Consider the following 14,925-nt stretch of genomic DNA (forward strand, 5'->3'; position numbering starts at 1 on the left):
AATCCTAAATGAATACAAATATTTGAAGACTCTTGAAACTGAATTCTCAAATCTCAAAAGTCAAGTAGCTCTTAAATTTGAATTTAACAAAGAGCTCATAAAAGACCCCCCTTAAATATAGTTTGCAAACAAATGTCGTTATAGGAGAAAAATTTTACGAAAAAAATAAAAAAAATACTATACATTCTCTCCATACCTCATATACTCGTAGCTAGCTGATTTGTAAAGCTCCCCTAAAGCCAAATTAAATACCGCAAAAAAGTCAATTAAAATGCATCCGAAAAGTTTTGTGCGCCTCGCCTCCACTTAAGAGCGTGAATGCCATTTACTTCTTCTCTGCTGTGTGACTGTGAGAGTTAAAGTTGCATTTCAATTTTTTTTTTTTTTTGTTATTTCTATTTCCCATTGCTCTATGCAACCTCTCGAACAAGCGATTGTTACAGATTAATGGTTGTTACTCTAACTTGAAGTGGCAGCCTCAAGTTGCTCCCTAGAAGCACTGTTTTTCTCTCTCGTTCCGTCAGATAACAGTATATGCATGTTAAATCATTACCACAAAACCAAATTCATCAGCAAAATCCAATAACCCCTTAAGGGGTATGATGACGATGAAACCCGCTACCATCGCCGCCGCCGCGCCGCCACCAAACGAATGGAGCGAGAGGTTTTGAAATGAAAAGATGTCTTTGTCTAGATACGGTTTTTGGGCAAACGTCTCCCAACTTCTACCATGTACTGTTTTAAGGCTGCTTTGAAAAGCCTCGCGTTTACACAATTACCATCAACATCATCAGCAAGAAACTACGTGGGTTGTTGGTGGAAAAGTTTTATTTTGTTTTTGGCAGAAGTTTATGGGACTGAGATATAAATGAAAAGGAATTTCAGATGCATGACAGTTACCGACAACACCAAAGAAATTATGCATTTAAAGTGTTGTTTTGAAGATCTGTCATCTTATCGCCTTGTTACCCTGTCACCTTTTCCCCTTGTCCCCATGTTTTCATGTTGCTCTTCCGATGTTTTGTATGTTGTTGGTGTATTTGGTGTTGTTGGTGTTATTAGTGTTGTGGGTGTTGTTGGTGTTGCTTGTGTTGTTGGTGTTGTTAGTGTTGTTTGTGTTAATGGTGTTGTTTGTGTTAATGGTGTTAATGGTGTTGTTGGTGTTGTTGGTGTTGTTGGTGTTGTTAGTATTGTTGGTGTTGTTAGTGTTGTTAGTGTTGTTGGTGTTGTTGGTGTTGCAAGTGTTGTCGGTGTTGTTGGTATTGTTGGTATTGTTGGTGTTGCTGGTGTTGTTGATGTTGTTGGTGTTGTTGGTGTTGTTAGTGTTGTTGCTGTTACATGTGTTGTGGGTGATATAGGAATTGTTAGTGTTGTTAATATTTTTGTTGTTATTTATTGAAAATCACTCAAAAATAACAACAATTTTTAATACTTATTCAGGATCCACACTAATAAAGATTCTTATTAACAACTTTTGGTGAAATTCACACAACACATTTCGGTTCTTCTAAATTTCTGATACTGTGGGGTACAACTTGAACCTTATCGGCATCATGTGGAAATCGGTCCCCCAAGAGCTGAAGCTACTCTTCTATATATTTCTAGAGAGAAAGTCTTGAGTGCTTTGCAAATAAATTTTCATCCGTTGAAAACTTCCTCCTTTCGGAAATCACAAGTGCATTTCGAAGGGAGTTTGATAGTAGTTAACGAGAACCAAAAGCTATATGTGTGTATATTTGCTCCTATAGGGGTTAAGACGGTCTATGCTTCTGCTTGGCATACGAAAATCGGAAAACAGAATGTGGTATAAATTCTCATTAATTCAATTAACATTCGACTCCCTGGTTCACTTTAAGAGTTGTAGAATGTTTGTGTGTGTGTTTGTTTTTTTTTTTTGTTCCTTCAGCTATCCTCTCAAATCGAACTTTTGGGGTTTAACATTGATTGCAGAAAAATATGGAAGGAGTTAAAGATTGCATCCAAAAGAGGTTTTTCCTTCTTTTCAAGGATCTCCTCTTCTATACCCATATCGTCCTTACCATCACCACCATCAAACGATTAGAATTATTGAAAAGGTAAACTCTTTAAATCAGGGCTTGAAATCTCTTCCTTAGTTGGTATGGGTCCATATATATAAACGAGGACAATGTAGTAGCTATTTCCACTGAAATAAGAAGCCACATTAAGGACTCTCTTGCACTCGTCTACCAAAGTACACCACAAAAATAAAATGAAGAAAATAAAAAAAAAAAAAAACACAAATAAACGAACGTGAAAGGACATACCAAACATTCAATTGAAAGCCACAAAAGCGAAAATCGTAAGCTTTTTTGTCGATAATTTATGGCATTCGACAAGGGTCCTTTCTTCCAGCTTTTTTACTGAAAAAAAGACCGACTTACCTGAAGGAGAGGTAGAGAGACTTTTCGTAGAGTGAAAAATGTGAAAAAGGTATGGGTAGAAAGGTAATGCTATGGCGGTGAATGGCATGGAAACGTATTCAATTTGAGATTTATTATCGACGACTTTGCTCTGGGTGGAAAAAAAAGGTAAAAAATAGGGGCCAACAAGGACGAAAGGGATTTTCCATGTTTGATATTTTAATGAATGGAGGAGAATATACTAAAGCAAACGAACGGGCACAGCACACACATTTGAATTCGCATTCGCAGTTTGCATTACACACAGAAAAAATATAAGGAACATTGCGAAACGAGTGTGTGACTGTGATTTTGTGTGTGAGAATATTTCGATAACAAATAACAAAATGGCAGCTACCTTTGTAACCTGTTTCGATGCAAAGAGGAAATGCTCTTATAAGAAGCAAAGGATTAAAAATTACTGTACGCATAAATAGAATGAAAAAAAAAACATGGAATGTGGTTACAGTTTGCAAGGAAAAATGCAATTCAAGTGAGTATTATTTGCGAATGAAAAGGAGAAAGACTCTCTCAAAGGAATCGAGACCTTGGAAACTTAAGCTTCAAATAAATTAAATGCTAGGTAAATGACATGTAAATAAGTAAAGAGTTTCCATTATACGGGTTGCGGTTTATAGAGGGAATATTAATTCATTGAAGTTTGCTTACATGGCGGACTTTGCGCTGAGTTACACGTAAGTGGAATTATTTTTGAAGGACCTATTCAAGAAAAAATTTTTTAAAATGAAATTAAATTGGACGAGAAATTGTATATATGATTTCTTATTCATTATTGAAGAATTCTGTGATGCCACTTATTGAGGTAAGTATGTTTGGTTATCAAATTTATTAATGGTTAGTTATCACTTTTGTAAACGGTGTTTGTTAACTCCTTAAATAGCTTGGAAAAAACAGGAGCCTACGTCACATAAAATCAATGACTTTAACAGATTTTATACATTAATTTTGGTGTGTTTTTGGTCCACTGTATAAAATGTAGGTATCTGTAAATATATGGGCCAAAATACTATTAAGTGCCTAAAAAGTTGTCCCTTTGGACAGCGAATTTTGTAAAAAAAAAAATGGACATTTTTATCAATATATTTTCATATATTTTAGTTGATATAGAATGGTTATAATTTATTCTATTATAAAATAACATTCGCACCGATATGTTTTGAATGATATTTCTATATTTATGACAGTTTAAGCACAAAGTGATCAAAACCAAACAACTGCGTTACTTTACTGCAAATTTCCGTTTTATTTGTAAAATCATATAATTAAGCTCTATGATATTCCTTTTCCTATTTGAAACTATAGAAACAACGTAAGTCTCCTATGAAGTTAAATAACAGAAAAATTAATTTCAATTAAATATTCTTAATAGTTTATTACCAAAAACACTGGTCTGCAAGGAAATAATTCTTTAAATAAAACTAACCTTTTCTAAAGGATTTTTGTATGATGATTCCGAATCCGAGGTCAGAATTGATCTTGCACGTCAGGTTTTTTAGATATTCCCGTTAGAAAATCTCAAAAACCCATTTTTTTGCTGTTTTCGAAGAAATATTTTGGCATAATGTAATATTTTTCAATTAAAATTGTTACGGTTTATAAAAGAACTTATTTTTTTCTTTCAAATTCAGTTTCAATCTTCCCAATATCTCTTTTCTTCTCCGAGATATCTTAATTTAAGTAAGTTTAGTAGGTTTGGCATATCTTATCATAAAAAAAAAACTGATCTCTAAAAATTAATATATCTTTCTCCCTAGAACAAAAATATACTTTTCTAATGGACTTTAATGTGCTGATTTTGAATCCGAACTCAAAAAATTTCGTTCAGCTCTAGTTTGTGAGATATAGTAGTTTTTATTGAGATTTTTTAAGAAAAAACTTGATTTTGTGATTTTTTAATGCTAATATCTTAAAATCCTTACGTGATAGAATTTTTTTGACTTCGGATTCTAACTCAGCACATCAAAAACTATAAAAAAAGTATACTTTTGTTTCTAGGAGAAACAAATCTGAAGCCTTACAAGGCAGTTTATCGAATGGTTTATTACAAATAAGATATTTCTAAATAGATAAATAGTATGTATATAAACAAAACACGTAAAAATTTTGTTTAATGTATTTTATTATGGTTTTCTTTACATATTTTAAATATAATGGGCGTTGATATTTTTCATTTTTCTTAATTAAGGTGTTTTTGTTCATGTTGGATTTACTAAAAAGTAAAGGATTTCGATATTTCTGCTTTTTTTTATAAATCAGTATTTTAAAATATGAGTAAACATCAATGTAAAAGGACATATTTGGTGTCAGTCGATAGGCCATACTACGAGGAATAAGTGCTCCAAATTTGATCTCAATACTACAAATAGTTTTAATTTTGCACGAGTTCCAATAAATCTAAAAGGTTGGTTTTTTAGAAACTACCCACATTTTTCAAAAATCATTTTTACAAAAATGGTACCTGATAGAATTTTTCTGAAACCAGATTTAGATTCAGGAAAGTCTAATCTTTCATAATATCAAAAAATTATTTGAAGGAGAAAAAAAAAGTTAAATTTTGCAGACCAGTGAAATCAGCTTTAAAACTTTAAATACCAAGATAAACCACAATGTTACCGTGATTTGTAAACAATTCGATCCAAATTTGGGTTTCAAACTTGTAAAAGTAAATAATGTTAGTTTTTTAATTCTACTTATTTGTACTTTTTCTTCAAGAAAAATTAAATTAAAAAAAAGGGACATTTTTTAGGCACTAAATAGTATTTTGGCCCATATATCATTTTAACATTTTACTCAATTTATCTAAATCAGTTTAATTTAATAATTTTTCGAAATGATTTTGCGTTGAAGATGAGAAATTTTTAAAATCAAAGTGAAATCATGTTAATTTTAAGTTTTTCAAATATGAAATATAGTTATATCAATGTTGTTTCAACTTTGAATAAAACAACACATTTACAAAAAAAAAACTAATTTCCTCTAGAAATCGACACTTGGTTTACTAGGAGAGTGCTTAAGCATGAGGCTAACATTGAAAACTGCTAAGGCTTAACTTAACAGTTCAGCAAGGATGAGCACCACTTGGGATATTCAGTCATTGTTAAATCCATTACCTTATTAGATCTTGGCTAGAAAAAGTTGAATTTTTTGAAAATTATTAAGTTTTGGCCAAAAATTACCTCTACCTACTTAAATATTTTTATTGAGCGGGTATAACTTATGTTTATACCGACATAGGTTCACTTTTTCTAATATCACTTTAATATCTATCTGAGTGTAATTTTTGATCGAGTGTTTTGCAAATCGTTTCTCAAAAGTCATGGCCATGTTTTATAGAATCGTTTCCAAGGTCGGTTCAAATCAGGTACTATTAGTATAAGTTTTCCAAAATATATATTATTTTCCTTTTGGATAGAGTTAAACTTATGTCAAGGACTATCACAAAACCAAAAATAATTACATCGTTAACGTTTGCTCTTTTCTTTAGAAATCTCTCCTTCTCTACAAAAGTATACAACATTCAATTGAATTCGAGATCATTTTATACCATTCAATGAGGAAAAAGCAGAAAAAAAATAAATTACCCATGGAACGCAAATATATGCTTTGGCAATCTGATTTTTTTCATATAAGTGAATGCAAAGTCAACACATCCGCCATTATAGTACCAACAACAACAACAACAACAACGAGTGTAAATTCATATGGTGGAAGCGAGCGAGTAGGACAACTTTCAAGGACCAATAATGCACGCGAAGTATGGGGGGGGGAATGAATGTAGATATTCGAGATGGAAAGAAAAACTCTAACAAACCTATTTTCCTCTCGATGGGAAATTTATCCGCCTACAATATCATCGCATTATGTAAGAATTCTCTCTTGCTCTATTTGCAAGGACATTTTTCATCACACAAAGCACACACCAGCTAGCACACATTTATAGTTCCTGCTGCTGCTGCTCTACTCTATGTTCTGCTGTTACCATCATTTGCTGAAGCTGGGGTGAGACTCTTTAAAACGAAGGACAAAGTTGAACATAGTTGAATATAAGGCTTACTATATTTACACACCCACACAAACAGATGAAGTCAATAGCTTTGGTAATAATAAGAATTGTTCAGCGTGGCAAAGTGGTGGGCGGCAGAGTCAAATAATATATAAAAACCCACATTTGGCAAACTCACAAAAAAACAATCCTATCAAAAACAGTTCCAAGCCAAAAATACAAAAAAAAAAAAAGAAAATCAAACGAAACTAAAGGATACACAAAGGCACATTATGAAAATATAAAATAACTACAAAAAGAAACTAACACACATCTTTGTTTGGGCCACAGAAAATTTTCAAAAAAAAAAAAAAAAAAATTGGAAACATTTGATATTGTCGTTCTCCATTTCCATTTACTACCAAAGCAGATGAAGGAACAAACGACAATGTTAAAAGAGTCACCACTTATAGAATGAGTAAAAAAGGACTAAAAAAAGGATCTCATAACATCACATTTTTACAAGCTACAAAACTTTCACAGCCAGAAGCAAGTGCATTTGAGGAGAAAATGAGCTTCAAAGAAGAGTGTTTCATTCGTTTTTCTTTTTTCTTTATTTTGTCCGATTTCAATGCAATGTTCTGGGTAAAACAGATCTTTTAACGAATTTAAAAGAACTTTTCAAATGATTTGTAAGTAAAATGTTTTAAAAAAGAGAATTTTTAATATGATTTTGGGAACGACCGACAGGAGAAACAGTTCGAATATGTATTTTTGAATTTAAAGTGGAAGATATAATATTTTGATGTACTCAAAGTCTTGAATATATAATACCTATGATACAATAAATTCAATACCTTAATAAATAATAGTATGTGTACACAAAATCGTTAGAGCCGTTTTTTTAAAAAAACTAATTTTTTATAAATATTTTTTTGGAAAAAAAGTTTTAAAATAAAGTTGGTATGCCATTTTGTGGAAATCACTGATCAACATCGAAACGAAATTTCAAAAAAATTCAATGTCCCGTTTTCGAAAATTTGATTTTTCAAAAAAAAAAATTCAATTTTTTTTTTTAATCCAAAAATTATTTTTTTTTAAATTGAATTTTTGGCTTATATATTAAAATTATATAAAAAATGCTTCTGTACAAAAAGTTTCGTTGAAATCGAAAAAGTAGCTTCGGAGTAAATCGGATTTAAAAAAAAAACCGTTCTATGGCAGGTACCGTTAATAATAATAATAGTAGCTATATCGCAAGCAAAAACATTACGTATACGCCACAGTTCCCTACTGCGATAATATTTTATAGTGATAGTGGGCTAGAACAAGTATTTGAATCAGCCTACAGAATCCATAGCTGTAATCCAATAAATGCATCCTTTACTTTAGAAATGACATTAGAAACTGCCTTGGACGTATTAAGGAATATTCGTCAACACAGTACAAAAATAATACCAATCATGTGTACGCCGCACAGTGGCCCATTTAGACAAAAGTGCTTGCAATATTCATTTTTCGGGTGGGTCGATAATGAAAAACTTTTAGATCACTGGATTCACAAATGGTTGGAGCTCGAGTATTCGAAAAAAATTTTCAATTTGGGTTATTGGTGTGCCTTATAGAGCAAGTCAAAGTAAATAATTTTTTACTATGAAAAAAAAAAATCTGTTTTTTTATTTTTTTTCTTAGCTTTGAGTGTTAAAACTAGGAAGAGGGCTCCTAAAACGTTTTGATTTTTATTTTTTTTTTTTTTTTTCAAATGCTGTGTAAATATTTAAACCAAAAATTAAAAAAAAAATTACCTAAAAAATTTAATTTTTAATTGTTTAATTTAATGTTTTTTGAAACACTGTTTTTTGCACACTTTTTCGACTTCAAATTGCATAGAAAAAAACACCTATTTCTTCCTTAAGGCATGTAAGAAACCAAAAAGATCTGCAAGAACAATACTCTCCAGAAATGATGAGTTTATTACAAATTACCCCGGATTTAGATGATAGTTTTAAAGAAATCTAGTGTTTTTTATGTCTTAATTTGTTACTTTTATCTTTTTCCACTGTTTGACTTGTAATATATCACTGAAATACATTATAAATGTACTCTTCTATAAAGAAAAATAAAAAAATTGCATAAAAATAAAAAACAAAAAAAAATACTTTTCTCCCTACTGTTTCACTCGAATTGGTTCCTTTCCTTTTTCCCCACTGTGTCACCTAACTCAGATTACTTCAGAAATTGATTTTTGACGATTGTAATCAAAATACCATTATGTTTACAACCTTATCTAAAACTTCTTATTTTAACACCAAATTCTGAAACACCCTGTAAAGTTTTTTTTTTTTTGAAACTCACAATTTTCATAGCCTTGGAAATTTCCTTCAAGATAAAAAAAAATTGTGGCAATGTCTTTATTTGTTTAGAAGATATTAATTTTGCAAGCAAAAAAGTCAAAACGGGCCACTGTGCGCCGTCTTAAGCTGGGTACACACTAGGTTCGTCAACACGTTCGACAAAATAATTATTTGTACCTTTATAAACTGTTTAATCTGATGTGTAGGCTAATATATGTCCCATATGGATCAATTAGAATAATGTAGAAATGTATAACTGTTTTGTATGTCGATTTGGAACGTATTTTTAACGTGTTGATCAACCAAGTGTCGATCCAGCTTTAAAGCTCGCAGAGCAAAAATGTATTTAAGAGATGACAAGCATCACATTTAACGCAAAATCTTTTTCTGAGGCTCCGCTCCAATTGTCTCCAAGAGACAATTTATGTTTATTCGGTGTTCATTGTGTTCAATATCCTGTGTGAAATATCCTTTAGGACGATTTCTGAGTTAAGGCGGATATTTTTTTTTGTTTGTGACTACTTGCTTCTGAAAACAACCTTTTCCGTTACCACAAGTGTAAATGACGAGGCTTTATATTGAAAAGGACTTTCAACGAAGCTTTTTTAAAATGGAAGAATGCGCGAATCGATAATGTAAAGAAAGCTTTACCTTCTTTAAAACAATTAAAATGTAATACTGTTTTTAAAACATAATTGTTTTGTTCAAGCCAGATAGAACAACCTACAATATTTGCATACACGATTTTTAAAAGCCAGAATCTCATTTATATCTGTAAAATTTAAATCCACTAAATTTAATCGCGAGTTTTTGAATGAATGGTCTTCAAATCAGAATTTAAGAAAATAAAAAAACGTCATTAAAAATATTTAAATGACTTTTTTTTAAACTTTTTCGTAGTAAAATATGAATTTATTTAAAAAAAAAAAATTTGGCCATAAATAGCTATTGTCAAATGAATTCCGAAGAGGAAAAGGTAATATTTATTGCAGTTTTGAAAAAAAAAGATTTCCAATCCAATTTCATTGGATTTTTTGATTAAAACTGAATTTTTGCACTGAAATAATTGATTTTCTCAACGACCTTGGCAAATAAGAACTTTAAACTTTTGCTACTTAACTTTCAACAATAAGGGCTATTAAATGAAGAAAAACTAACTTTTTATTTTAATGCTGAACTTAAAAAAAAAATAACTTAATTTTGAAGTGAAAACTTCTTTAGTATCGTAGTGATTTGAAACAAGATGAAACGAAAACGCGACACGACTTCCACTTGTTATAACTTTTTTGTTTGAATAGATAGATGAATTAAATTTGTACTGTAGATAGGTTATTAAATAAATTATAATTGTACAAAATTTCAATTAATTTCATATTCAAAATTCGGAGATAACGGTAAAAAGATGTTCTTTTCCAACACACGTTATATCTTTTGATTTTTGGATGAGTTTAAAAAATTCTAGCTCTTTTTGTAGATGTCAATTAGACCTGGGGTCGAATTATATTGAGCTAAGACAATAAGCTTTCAGATGGTGTAAAAATTTTTATAGGTTGTTAGGTAAAAAATGCATTTAATAGCGTGAGAAGATAAAAATACGTGTTTTTCGCTTTTTTTTATGGAAATTGATCGAGTTCAAAAAATTCTAGCTCTTTTTGTAGATGTCAATTAGACCTGGGGTCGAATTACTGCATACGTTCGTTAACGAATGGTTGCTATGTGTCCCTATCGTTTTTTAATAATTAAATAGAGACAGAAATAGTCAAAACGTTAACGTTTGATCGTAATTGTGTGCCTTAATTCGACCCCTGATCGATATATATATTTTGACAATAAGCTTTCAGATGATATAAAATTTATATAGGTTGTCATATAAAAAACATGGATTTGAAGGTGATAGAATAAAAATAGGTAGATTTTTTCTATTTTATTTTTTTTTTTGCAAGAAAAATGATTTTTAAGGTTTCACTTCTACCACGTGTTAATTGCACACATGGTTTTTTTTTTTTTCATAACTTCTATTAAAAAAAGTTCTTCGAAAATGAAATACTTTTTAATTTTTTTTATTTAACTGTAATACATCTGTACATTTCCTTTTATAATTTCAAATCATAATAAATATCGCCAAAAAAATTTGTAAAATAAATGCATTTTATATTAGAAAAAGTTTTAAAAAGGACATGTTAAAATTTTTTCAATAATTATTTTTTTTTTTCAAAAATCTGAGTTTAATTACCAATTTTTCAAAAACCCTTTCCTCAATTAACTTAATTTTAATTTTTCAAATATGCACAAGCTTCTACCTTTTTAAAAATGTATATTGAAATATTGTAGGTGTTGCCATTGTGTTCAAATATTTTTTTTTTTTGTGTTTGAAATCGATTTGTGAGAAAATTACATATATCGCCTAAACGATTGAAGATTGTCCTTCACTCCCATATTAGTTGTTTTCCTTTAATTGCCTAGACAGTCTTTTGGCATTATTAAATTCAGTAGGTACTAGACTGTGCTAGGAATATGTTTATCCATTAACCAAGATTGAGCCACATGAAAATTTTTGGGAATACCACGACCCATTTTGAAAATTTCCCTTAAACTCCACTTTATCCCCAGCATGCAGTTGAAATTTTTCAAAAGTTTCTTCCAAACGTTGCAGGACCAGTAATACCCAGCTTCGGTCAGGCAATTTCAATTGCATATAGTATCCATTATGATTGTGGGTTAATTTTGCGGAATAGTTTTATCCTTATGCTTTTAACCACAAACCATCGCATAAAAATAAAAACAACCTTGGTTGTCGTGATTTCAAATTTTCGTATGCCACTGCCAGTAATGCATTTCCATTCACAGCGTTTTTAATTTTTGTTTTCCTCCAAGCTGTTACCAAGGTAAAGTCCAACACGGCCACCACACATATTGCAGTGATGGTGTTGATTTTATTACAATCACTCGAGTCCTGTTTTAACCCTTTTCAATAAAATAACAAAATACAAAACTAAAACCATTTTCGAAGTCCCTAAAGTATTTTGAAAAACCAACCAGTTTCTCCATCACTACCACCTACCATCCTATCAACACCAACAATCCCTCTGGGACTCGATAATATTTCTTGCCCCTTAAAAAAAAAAAACAGGATGATAGCTATTCCGAATTCCATCCTGGTGGAATCTATGCCGAAGGGATATTTTTGCAATGCTGGCTCTCGTGTTGCTTCAAATTAAACTCTGCTATGCAAAGTTCGTTCGCTAACCAAGTTTTCAAGTAATTAAATGTTCTTCGAATGTTAGTCCGTTGCGTTCGTTCGTTGATTCATCTAAAACTATTATACATATGCCGATGCCGATCGTTTTGCTAGCTAAGTTAGAGACAAGGATGATGTTGAATTTGTGGAAGCCAATTATTATTTGCCTGCTGCTGCAACAGGCTCTATAGGAGCAAAAGCATCCAACTATAATAGGAACTTGGAGAACCTCTTCGTAGAAATATCTGTGTCAGTCTCTGATATACGAAATTTATTAACCCAAAACTAAAACTACTTCCAAAAAGGAGGAAGTTTTTGCTCTTCCAACGGAATCCGAAGATTGTTTTGCTTAGAAAAGAGAGAGAGAGATAGATAGAGCAAAAGGATACCTGGAATCATGCAACGAAACAGAACAGTCTGTTGTTGGCGTAGTCATAAATTATTCCATATAGGTTCTTCTCGGTTCTCGTGTATGGTTAACGTTTGAACAGTTTAAAAGTTTTTTATTTTTCAAACTTTTCTATCTTAGCATAGCAGAGCCGAGCAATTCCAGTAGAAAGAAAAAGAGAGAAGAAATTTAAGGTAGGATGAACTTAATAATAAAGTGAAACACATGGACAGGGACACGTGTTTCACAAGATACCCCCAGAACCAAAACGTACCTTAAACCAAGCTAAAGAGTTTATGGCAGAGTGTTAAAAACTAAAATGGGCTGTTATGTTTGTGAGTCCATGCACAAAGTTACTGGGTGCTATTTTACACCACACATGTTGTATATATGTTTGGGGCTTTTCTGTTACGAGAAACAAAAATTTGAAAAGGAATTTTGAGATTGTTTTTTGTTTTATATCACAAAGTGGCCAACTGGAAGAGAATTGATATCTGAGACTTATTAAAAGCTCTTATTAGTTATTTCAAATTGAAAGGAGTTTAATATGTGATTTTTTGGTTTTTTGAAGAAAATTTTACTTTTGCGAATAAATGGAAAAAAGTGAGACATGTTCTATGAGTCATATCGCATGAGTCATATCCCATGAGACCAGGCGCGGATCTAGAAATTTGGTTTGGGGGGGGGGGGGGGGGGGGGGGTCACTGGATTAAAAAAACTTACTTCGAAGATAATAAAAATAAATGGTCAAGTGCTCAAAATATATGCTTAATTTTAGCTAACATACAAAATTCTATCCAAAATCTTAGATCAAATGTATTTTCGAGAGGATTTTGTATTGGAACTTAAATTAAGCTCAATACTCTGCATACCTAAGTAGCCAACTTGATTTATTTCATTAAGAAGTGTTTTTAGAAACATACATAATATGTACAATATTAAAAAATTCCGATTCAAAATATGTATAGTTAAGGCCGTGTGTGAATTTTGTTAAATATTTAGCCGAGGTTAAATTTTTGACAATACATTTTTGAATAAAAAAAAAAATTTCAGCTGTCAAACATTTACTCTGCTCTGGGACCCTGTTAATTTTTTATCTTCAGAGGATAAATTATTTGCAGAAGGATTAATGTATTTTATTAATTAATAATCAAAAACTTAAAATAAAGAAATAAAATTGGGAAAGTAATACAATCAGGGAAAATCAATATTTTTCATTATATTTCACTTTAGCTGTGTTTTATTTTCCTCGTGACAAAGATACAAATGTCAAAAACTTATCCTCGGCTAAATATTTAACCAAATTTAAAAAAATAAATATAGGTATTTTCCTTTATCCAAAAAATAAATTTTTCTATATTAAATTTTTAATTCATACAATCAAAGCTTTTGTTTAAGAAAAATCTGTTGAAATTATTGAGGTTGTCATTTTAAACAAACTTAGAAGTTAATAACCGGTTCTACACTGTGTGAAACTTCAACCTTGTTAAAATAAACGGAAACCACTTTGATTTAACTGTTTTTCGGAATGATTTTGCGTTGAAGACCATCATTTAAAAATGTATTTTTATTCAAAATTGAATCAACGTTGACCATACTCAGGGTCGGATTGGCCATATAACTGACTTGGCGATTGCCACCCGGGCCCTCAGCTATCCCATAGTTACAAAGTAGAAATGCATAAAGAACATGTAATAAACAAGTACCAAAACAAAAAAAGGGGGCTTGTTTAACAAATGCAAGCCCTTACTCTAACAATTTGAAAGTTATATTTATAATTATATAAGAAGTTAAAAGGTTTAGGGCCCCAGGGGTGTACAATTGGACATACCCTTGAACGAAACAAACAGATACCTATGATGTGCACTCCGTTTCCTTATTTTTACCTAAGATATCTTTCTTAAAGACTTGAATCAACAGAAACAGGATATAAATTAAAGGGTTTTTCGCATACCGTACTTGTCCTATGGTCTTGCTTGTAGTACCTAGAATTATCGGACCCCTGTACATATTAAATGGGTTTTTCAAATTCCAAATACAAACTTAAATTATTTTTATTCCAAAATCACAGGCGATCTTTTGTGAGCTCTTCCACACAGGGGCCCCAAAATAAATAAAAGGGTATCCTTTTGGATGTCTTTTTTGTTAAAATAGAGTTATCGCTAAATTCGGTTCTATTATTAAGGGCTATTGCCTATTTGCAGTTGCAAGTTCAAAATTTGAAAATCATTATACAGAAAGTTATTCCGCTTTTTAATAAAATTTTCAACTGATTGTGAAGAATTTTCAAAATTTAAAAATTAAAAATAAATAAATTCCATAGGTACATTTTCTTAGAAGGAAAAATAAAGACAACTAAGGCCCTCAAAAGTCTTGCCCCGGGACCCCAGCAGCTCAACCTACGCCTCTTGGGGCTCTGTTCCCATACTCTATTTATTTAATTTTAAGATGTAGTTTTAAAAAAAAATTAGAACCATTTAAAGAAAGATGTGTTTGAAAAATGTACGCAAAAATGCGGTTTA

This window comes from Episyrphus balteatus, chromosome 1, assembly GCF_945859705.1.
Source record: "Episyrphus balteatus chromosome 1, idEpiBalt1.1, whole genome shotgun sequence".
In the NCBI taxonomy this organism is placed as follows: Eukaryota; Metazoa; Arthropoda; class Insecta; order Diptera; family Syrphidae; genus Episyrphus; species Episyrphus balteatus.